A 10,000-nucleotide genomic window follows, 5' to 3' on the forward strand; every position below is an offset into this window, starting at 1 on the left:
GAGAAAAAAGGAAAAGTTGCGGGCACCGCAGCAGCGACGGCGGAAGGCCGAAAACGCCGCGCCGGCGGGATCGGGCACGGCTCGGAGGCGGGTGAGGCGAGGAGAAGACGACGGCACGAGACCGACGACACCCCCCGACGACCCCCGGACGACTTTGCCACGACACCTCTCCCGATCGACGCCCTCCTACACGCTCTCTCGCTTTCGCTTCGCCTTCGGGGTTAGTCAGAGGTGGCCCCTACGACTCGCGAACGGCCAGGACTCCTCGGTCCGTGTTTCAAGACGGGTCGGGTGGGTTGCCGATGCACGTCGCTGACCCGGGGTGGCGGGCGGCTCGAGTAAAAAAGCGTCGCCGAGCGACCTCTCCGGAAACGGAAACGGGCGCGGGCGGGGTTGCCCCCGACAAGAACCCGAAACGTCGGCGAGGTGCGTGACGGCGAGGCCGCGCCAGTCCTATCCCGCCTCTCATCGCGCACGCGCCCGAGACGGTGGGGCGCCTAAGGAGCGACACACAGAGTGCGTCGCCCGCACGCGACTTCCGGCGGGATCAAAACGGACCGGCTCGCCACGTGTAACGGATCGTGTCAGATTTCCTCCGTTCCCGGCAGAAAGGGGCAGTTACGTTCGCGGGCCCGACGGCCGGTGGCCCCCGACTTCACAAGGTGGGAAGACGGGGGTTTTCAGGGTGATGAAACGCCTGCCGCCTACGGAAAAAAACCCGCGTGTTCGACCTGCACGCCGGGAACGGGTCGCGACGACGGACCGGAGGGGAAGTGCGTCCGGTGCCGGCCGCGCGGAGGTCGCGCCGAAGCGCCCGCGCCATGATTACGCCGAGCGATGATGAAGGGGACGGGTGCAGCGGAGTCGCGCGCGGAGGGAGCAGGAGGAAAGAAGAAGCGGCGGCGACGGATGCGGCGGGTTAGGGCCCGGCGGCAGCAGCGATCGAGAGGACGAGTCCCCTCCGTCGCAGCCAACCGACGCAGCCACCTACCGACGCCGCGGTCGTCACCACGTTTCCCTTCCCGCTATCCACGCGGCCCGTCTCCTTCGTCGGCGACGCGGGCACAAAAGCTGGAACCGCGGGGAACGAGTCCCCCGCGGACACGACGAACGACGACCTGTGCCGCGACGGCCTCTCTTTCAAGAACACACATCGAGTTTGGGCTCGAGCCTAGGCAGCACCGGACTGAGTCCCCCCGCGATCGCGGTGAGCGGTCCCACCCGTTTACCCCTGGGCGGTTTCACGTTCTCTTGAACTCTCTCTCCAAAGTTCTTTTCAACTTTCCCTCACGGTACTTGTCGACTATCGGACTCGTCCCGGTATTTAGCCTTGGATGGAGCTTACCACCCGATTTGGGCTGCGTTCCCAAGCAACCCGACTCTCGGATCGAAGGCCGTCGCTCGCCGTCCGCACCGAATGGGCCTGGCACCCGCCGCGGGCGGCCCCGATCGAGGGAACTCCGAACTATGCGAGACGAAAACGAACGGCTGCCTTCGACCCATGCGCCACACGTCCCGAAGCCTTTAACTTGCGACGGGATTCGGCGTTGGGCTTCTCCCGGTTCACTCGCCGTTACTAAGGGAATCCCGGTTGGTTTCTTTTCCTCCGCTTAGCGATATGCTTAAGTTCAGCGGGTCGTCTCGTCCGAGCCGAGGGCGGCGGTTTTTAGTAGAGTGTGGTGTTTGGAGGAGAGGAATCTCGATCGGTACCCTCCGTGTGACGACGGCTGGCCGATATAGCGCCCGTCCGACCGAAAATGAAGAAGCCAACAATTAAAAAAAAGCGTGGGTCCTCCCCATCCGACGTTGCGTTGCCTACGACGCGGCCACCTTTTTACGGTGCGACGGCCGTGCTCGTCGCGCTGCTCGAGGCGTCGCTGAGAGACACCTTCATGAGGCAGAGAGCGAGACGAGCAGGCGGCGCTTACGTCGGCAGTCGGTTAGGTCGGTACTTTTTTTTTGGTCTCCCTTCGGCTGCTTTCGGACAGACTCCTCCTGCTCCTCCTCCACAGTGTTTCTTCACGCGGTCGAAAAGGGAAAAGACTCCGCGGTCTGCCAGCGGGAGACGAAGGAGGAGGCCGGAGAGGGTTTTAAAAAAAAAAAAGACATTGAAAGGAGTCAATTCTTTTTTTATTTTTCTTCCCCCTCGTCACTCGCTCCTGCGACGTCCCGGTTACCACCGTGCCGAGGACCGGGCGGGCACGGGGACGGCAAGATGTCGTTTCGTTAACGGAGAAAGACATGTAACGTTCCGCCTCTCGACCGGACGTGGCCCCGAGACAAGGGATCTCGGGGCCGCAATGTGCGTTCGAGGTGTCGATGTTCACTGAGTCCTGCAATTCGCATCAGTTATCGCGGCTGGCCGCGCTCTTCATCGACGGACGAGCCGAGTGATCCCCCGTCCAGGGTTCAGCACTTGGTTTTTTTATATTAGTTTTTGTTTATATAGATTTAGTAGTGTGCGAGGAGGTCTGTGCGAGGAGGCGTGACGGCATTGCAATGTCGCGAGTAGTTTGTTTTTTTAGCTAGCGGCGGTGGCACAGCGGCTGCAAAAAAACAAAAAAAACGATAAAGCGGCGACAAGGCAAAGAAGAAGCGGCCATCACTTGCGGTGGGCGAAAAAACAAACAGGTGGTAAGACGCGGAAGCAAGCAAGAAGAGCTGGGGCTTTAAAAACCTCCGCGTCACCACAAATCTATCTCTCGCTCCGCCTTTTATAGGTTTGTTTGCGCGCATTCGAGGCGTTGACGCCGACAGACAGAGGAGGTAGGCCGGAAAACAACAAACCAGTCTCGAACGGGAAAACGGTAATGATCCTTCCGCAGGTTCACCTACGGAAACCTTGTTACGACTTTTACTTCCTCTAAACGATCGGGTTCGGTCGTCTTCTCCAGGCATCGAACGCCGAGGCGTAGATGCACGAGTGTCGTGACGGACACGTCGCGCACTGCCCGGCGGCGTCGTCGGCCAGATCCGAGGACCTCACCGGACCGTTCGATCGGTAGTAGCGACGGGCGGTGTGTACAAAGGGCAGGGACGTGATCGACGCGGGCTGTTGACCCGCGCCTACCGGGAATTCCTCGTTCACGGGGTTGGTTACAGGCCCCGATCCCTATCACGGGAGGTGGTTCAGAGGTTTCCCAACCCTCTCGGGCCGGGGCGAAGTCCCCGCTGATACCTCCAGTGTAGCGCGCGTGCGGCCCCGGACATCTAAGGGCATCACAGACCTGTTATCGCTCCGCCTCGTGTGGCTTTCTGCCACCCGTCCCTCTAAGAAGTGCGTGAGAAAACCGACCCGGACCCGAGCGCCACGGAGGACGCCGAGCCCGCCGTAAAAATCACTGACATCGGCGCACTAGTTAGCAGGCCGGAGTCTCGTTCGTTATCGGAATCAACCAGACGGATCGCTCCACCAACTAAGAACGGCCATGCACCACCACCCACCGAATCGAGAAAGAGCTATCGATCTGTCAATCCTACCGGTGTCCGGACCGGGTGAGTTTTCCCGTGTTGAGTCAAATTAAGCCGCAGGCTCCACTCCTGGTGGTGCCCTTCCGTCAATTCCTTTAAGTTTCAGCTTTGCAACCATACTCCCCCCGGAACCGAACTCTGGTTTCCCGCAGGCTACCCGCCGGGTCATGGAAGCGAACGCCGGCGGATCGCCGGTCGGCATCGTTTACGGTCGGAACTACGACGGTATCTGATCGTCTTCGAACCTCCGACTTTCGCTCTTGATCGAGGAAAACGTGCTTGCCACACGCCATCGCTGCAGTTCGTCTTGCGACGATCCAAGAATTTCACCTCTAACGTCGCAATACGAGTGGCCCCGACCGCTCCCTTCGATCATTGCCTCGCCGTAGACGGAGACCGACAGACGTAGACGAGGCCCTCTTCCATCATTCCATGCTTATCGTATGCAAGCTTGAACAGCCCGCTCTGAGCACTCTAATTTTTTCAAAGTGAACGTACCGGCCGCCGCGGACACTCGGTTAAGAGCACCCTTGGAGGAGAAACCGCCGACCGCAACACGCGCGCAGACAAGACACGAAGCAGGGACTCGGAGCGGACCGGGGGGTTCAAAAAAAAAGAGGAACGCGCGGAAAGGGAGAGGGAGAGAAGCGCGGGGGTCAGAGTGCGGGGATGCGAATGAACGCACCCAAACACACACACGTAGCACCCCCCCGTTAGACTACTCCCGGAACCGAACCGACGACCACTTGTTTTTTTTTTCCCGGATCCCGATCACGACCTCCTCGTCCACCTCGCCGGCAGGACCGCGTGGCGGGTATGCTAGCGGTTGACACCGGCGGAAAGGGCCGGGAATGCGAACGGACGACCAAAGTCAACGACGGACGATGGCGCCGCCGCCCCGGGGCCGCTTGCGCGACCACGAACCCGAGTTCGGACTACGAGCTTTTTAACCGCAACAACTTTAATATACGCTACCGGAGCTGGAATTACCGCGGCTGCTGGCACCAGACTTGCCCTCCGGTTGGTCCTCGTTAACGGATTTGAAGTGTACTCATTCCGATCGCGGGGCCTCGACAGAGTCCCGCGTCGTTATTTTTCGTCACTACCTCCCCGTGCCGGGAGTGGGTAATTTGCGCGCCTGCTGCCTTCCTTGGATGTGGTAGCCGTTTCGCATGCTCCCTCTCCGGAATCGAACCCCGATTCCCCGTTACCCGTAGTAACCACGGTAGGCACTTAACCGACCGTCGACAGTTGATAGGGCGGACCCTCGAGAGACCCGTCGCCGGGCGTGAAAGCTCGTGCGATCGACCAGTGAGTTATCCAGAGTCACCAAAGCGGAGCGCGCCGCCCTATGAGCCCCGCCACCGAACGGACCCGCGAGCGGGAACGCCGACGACGGGAGGACGGAATGACGCGCATCGGTCTCAGTCTAATATGTAGCGCCGCGACCCGGAACGGCCGACGCGGGTGCCAGCGCGCGAGGCGTGGCGACGACGGCGCGCCGACCGATCGCGGCCTGTGTCACATGTATTAGCTCTAGAATTGCCACAGTTATCCATCGCCTCCGAGGAGGAATACGGTCCCGAGGATTAGGTCCGGTTCCTGAGCCATTCGCGGTTTCGCCCGTTCTAATGCGTGGCGTGAACTTACACTTGCATGGCTTAAGCTTTGAGACAAGCATATGACTACTGGCAGGATCAACCAGGTATCGTTGGAATTTGGGACTTTGTTTCGACAGAACGACAGACCGACCGACCGACCGACCGACATAAGACAGACAACTACAACGACGGGCACGTGTTTATTTATTTTTCGAGGGGGTTCGCCGTCAGAAGAAGCGCGCTGCCCGCGCTGATGGCCTCTTTTTTGTTTCTCCCCTGACTTGGACCGAGACCGAGACTCAAAGAACGAAAGCGACCAACGTCGACAACAACAACGACAACGGCACCCTTGACAGCGATACATACGACAAACGACAAGCAGCACGACGGCAGTGCACACGGACATCGAGGGTCAAGGTGCAGACTGAACTCGCCGAGGTCGTCGTCATCGTGGTCGCCATCGATTCCGTCTCGTCGTCGTCGTCGTCAACGTCCACGTCACAGCCGGCCGAGAAGAGAGAACAGACGACAGCGTCGACAACAACAACATCGACAACGGCACCCTTGACAGCGATACATACGACAAACGACAAACAGCACGACGGCAGTGCACACGGACATCGGAGGTCAAGGTGCAGACTGGAATCGTCGAGGTCGTCGTCATCGTGGTCGCCATCGATGCCGTCTCGTCGTCGTCGTCGTCGTCTTCGTCGTCGTCGTCGTCATCAACGTACCAACCGACCGAGACGAGAGAGCAAGCAACAACGTCGACAACAACAACGACAACGGCACCCTTGACAGCGATACATACGACAAACGACAAACAGCACGACGGCAGTGCACACGGACATCGGAGGTCAAGGTGCAGACTGAACTCGTCGAGGTCGTCGTCATCGTGGTCGCCATCGATGCCGTCTCGTCGTCGTCGTCGTCTCCGTCGTCGTCGTCGTCGTCGCCAACGTCAACGTCAACATCACAGCCGTCATCGGGGAGGAGCTGGACCAGGGCAGCGGCGGCGTAAATTTTCCCGTCACCTTCGTCGTCGCCTTCGTCGACCGACCGACCGACCGGCGTCGTGTTCGTGCTCGGAAAACCGAGGAGAGACAACGTGCACATGGCGCGTTCTCGCAAGCGGCTCCTCGGTCCGATTTTTTTGGGCGGCTTTTTCGAGCTTTTTTTTTTTTTTCTCACCCTTTCGTCCGTGCGACGGCGAACGTTAGGGGAAAAAAAAAAAAAAAAAAAAAACGACAACAACGCGGCGGACCGGGCGAACAACATCGTCGACACACACGACATTGACGACCGGTCCCCCTTTTCACAATCGCATCGAGATAAAAACGAACGAGTCCGATTCGAGCACCGAGTCGCGAGCGGGAGGACTGTCGGTGCAAGTATCGATCACTGACGTGAGCGCTTCGCCGGACAGAGGATGGCTCATCCGGCAGCCGTGCAAATCGACGGTATGGGAAGAACGAACAAGAAGAGCAACGACTTGATCGGCGGCTTGGGAACTGCGGACGGTGAAAACGGGTTAATCGACTGCGACCACGACTGCTCGATCGATCTTCTTTGGCGCTAACAAAGGTGGAGGTGGCGCAAGAAGGGACTAGCGCTATCACCGTCCACGTATCAGAAGATGCGGCGGCAGACGTCGACGCTTATGCGTTGTCGGACGAGAAGTCGCTGCAGCACGTGTACCGCGAGCGGGACGTCCAAGGTTTTGCCAGACGGAAAGAAATCGGGTGTCAGCGAACGTTCACACGGCTGTGAGATCGGACGCTGACAGGAGTAGGAGGCGGCAGGCAGGCGGCGGTTACGGCGGCGGCGCCTGCTGCTGCTCATCCTCCTGTTTGCTGCGGCGACTTCCAGGACGGGAGAGCATCGAACAACGTACGTATGGTTACAAGGGGATCAGGATCTACATAGTGCATCCCCCGCGGCTATTTTTGTTTGTTTGTTCGCTCGTTCGTTAATTCGTTCGTTCGTTCGTTCGTTCGTTACAATGTACGTTTTTCCGTTCGACGGCGGCAGAGAGCGGCGGCGTTTCTCCCTAATCCGGAGGATTTATCGGTCGCACAGCGATGGGTCGTTCGGCCGATCATCGAAAGATTCGCAGGTAGTGGTTGAATGGCAGAACGGCAGCAACAACAGCGGCGGCTGAGAGCGGCGAACGCTGAGGCGGAAGCAGAAGCTGCAGCAAACGTATCGGCTAAACATGGTGGACATAGATATGGCTGACGACGCGGGTACCACGACGACTATGGAACCAGGAAAAGGAGCCGTTAGTTGTTCCAACATATCGTTCGACACGTCGAGCAGCCCTAGGTCCACGGAGAAGCACACACACGTACCACGTATTATAACCTAACGACGATGAGCGGGCGCACGGTTGGCAGGAACGAAGGCGGCGGATCAAAACAAGTTGGAGCGCGGCGACAGCGATAACGGTGACAGCCCTAGGCGGCGGAGATGCCACTTTCTGACGCCTTTGCGACAAGCCCGTAGAGACGTTCCGGACCACCACGAGGCAAAGAGTCGCTGCTCCGACGAACCGACACACCAAAGTGTGCTTCCTACCGAACATGTTTTATAAAACTTTCAAACTGGAAAACCCCAGAAATGGTGTTGGTATTTGTCCAGACCCACCTCCGACACCTGAAAATGGTGGTCAAAAAAAACGTCGATTATACGAAGCGACATTTCTGGTCGGCGATTTTCCAGTTTTACGCCTACTGCCACATGGGGATGTCGGTAGGCGTCGCAAAGTGCCTTCTCGTAGGCTAGGCACACCAGGACTTTGTCATTTTTTTCCCCCTCGACATTCCTGGTCCGGTCTATTCCGATTTTACACCTACCGCCATGTGGGGGTGGCAGTAGGCGTCGAAAAGTGCCTTCTCGACCGCTAGCGACACCACTACTTGAGGCCTACTGGAGGGCCCGCACACCTGAAAGGGGGCCGCGGAGTCGACCCCGGGGGCCTCCGCTTCTCGCCGCCGCTCACTTGGACGCCTTCCGCAACCTGTGGTCCCGCTCGGGGCCGCCGGGAGCCTCGCCGACCTGACCGGTGTCGGTAGGCGTCTGGAAGCGCCCGGCCGACCTGGACGAGGTCCCCCTGGCCCCCGGGGGACACCCCTTAGTTGGATGGGGGTGCTGTCCCGGGCACACATGCAACCCGCGGCCGCCTACCGACAGCCCCCTTCGCTCGATCGCTACTCCTTTCCAACATATGTCGGAGAAGCCGGGCGGTTGTGAAACCCCAGAAATGGTGTTGGTATTCGTCCAGACCCACCTCCGACACCTGAAAATGGTGGTCAAAAAAAACGTCGATTATACGAAGCGACATTTCTGGTCGGCGATTTTCCAGTTTTGCGCCTACCGCCATGTGGGGGTGGCAGTAGGCGTCGAAAAGTGCCTTCTCGACCGCTAGCGACACCACTACTTTATCGAGCTCTGGAGGCCCGCACACCGACCCGGGGGCCGCGGAGTCGACCCCGGGGGCCTCCTGGCGTCGCCGCCGCTCACTTGGACGCCTTCCGCAACCTGTGGTCCCGCTCGGGGCCGCCGGGAGCCTCGCCGACCTGACCGGTGTCGGTAGGCGTCTGGAAGCGCCCGGCCGACCTGGACGAGGTCCCCCTGGCCCCCGGGGGACACCCCTTAGTTGGATGGGGGTGCTGTCCCGGGCACACATGCAACCCGCGGCCGCCTACCGACAGCCCCCTTCGCTCGATCGCTACTCCTTTCCAACATATGTCGGAGAAGCCGGGCGGTTGTGAAACCCCAGAAATGGTGTTGGTATTCGTCCAGACCCACCTCCGACACCTGAAAATGGTGGTCAAAAAAAACGTCGATTATACGAAGCGACATTTCTGGTCGGCGATTTTCCAGTTTTGCGCCTACCGCCATGTGGGGGTGGCAGTAGGCGTCGAAAAGTGCCTTCTCGACCGCTAGCGACACCACTACTTTATCGAGCTCTGGAGGCCCGCACACCGACCCGGGGGCCGCGGAGTCGACCCCGGGGGCCTCCTGGCGTCGCCGCCGCTCACTTGGACGCCTTCCGCAACCTGTGGTCCCGCTCGGGGCCGCCGGGAGCCTCGCCGACCTGACCGGTGTCGGTAGGCGTCAGTCAAACTTGCTTAAGAGGCAAAGCCTCCTCACACCTTAAGAGAGTCACAGTTAGTCCCGCCGTTTACCCGTGGTCGTCGTCGGGGGTGCCGGTCGGTGTGTTTCGGCGTGTTTCTTTCTTACTTTAGCTCGCTCCTATAAGCTAACTCAGCAGCCCTGCTAAAATCAATTTATCATTATTTTCAATCTATCGAAAATCTTAATTTATTATTATTTTCCAACTATCGAAAATCTTAATAGAGTTGGGGTTTTTTGTTTGTTTTTTTTTTTAAATTCCATTGTAACAACAGACAGCCAGCCAGCAGCATGTGGTGTCGGTAGGCGTCTGGAAGCGCTTGAGGAGGCAGAGGAGTTGGCAAGCTCGCTAAACTGCCCGCTGGTGTGGTGGTGTCGGTAGAGGCGTCTTGAATATACCCGGTCGCTCGATCGACGACGACGACGGCTAGGTGGCCGAGGAGGAGGACTACCTACCTACCTAGCCGAATAGCCGTGGTAGTCGTCAGTCAAACTTGCTTAAGAGGCGGCAAAGTCCCGCCGTTTACCCGTGGTCGTCGTCGGGGGTGCCGGTCGGTGTGTTTCGGCGTGTTTCTTTCTTACTTTAGCTCGCTCCTATAAGCTAACTCAGCAGCCCTGCTAAAATCAATTTATCATTATTTTCAATCTATCGAAAATCTTAATTTATTATTATTTTCCAACTATCGAAAATCTTAATAGAGTTGGGGTTTTTTGTTTGTTTTTTTTTTTAAATTCCATTGTAACAACAGACAGCCAGCCAGCAGCATGTGGTGTCGGTAGGCGTCTGGAAG

At 58.5% G+C, this 10,000-nt stretch overlaps 2 non-coding genes and 1 pseudogene across 2 annotated transcripts in view; all 3 read right to left on the reverse strand.

Moving 5' to 3' along the window:
• The window catches only part of LOC145273602 (large subunit ribosomal RNA), a 5,724-nt gene extending 4,065 nt beyond the window's left edge, over positions 1-1,659 (reverse strand). The window contains exon 1 of the ribosomal RNA XR_013866425.1: positions 1-1,659. This exon is cut by the window's left edge and continues 4,065 nt beyond it. This is a non-coding gene — a ribosomal RNA (large subunit ribosomal RNA).
• A 593-nt stretch (positions 1,660-2,252) lies between these two features.
• Positions 2,253-2,410, reverse strand: LOC145273402 (5.8S ribosomal RNA). The gene has a single exon (XR_013866384.1). It is a non-coding gene; the product is annotated as a 5.8S ribosomal RNA (ribosomal RNA).
• A 398-nt stretch (positions 2,411-2,808) lies between these two features.
• On the reverse strand, positions 2,809-5,179 carry LOC145273443 (small subunit ribosomal RNA; annotated as a pseudogene).
• Between the last annotated feature and the right edge of the window lie 4,821 nt (positions 5,180-10,000).

The sequence above is a fragment of the Euprymna scolopes genome, unplaced genomic scaffold, assembly GCF_053919585.1.
Source record: "Euprymna scolopes isolate OS-2025 unplaced genomic scaffold, ASM5391958v1 sca1, whole genome shotgun sequence".
Taxonomy (NCBI): domain Eukaryota; kingdom Metazoa; phylum Mollusca; class Cephalopoda; order Sepiida; family Sepiolidae; genus Euprymna; species Euprymna scolopes.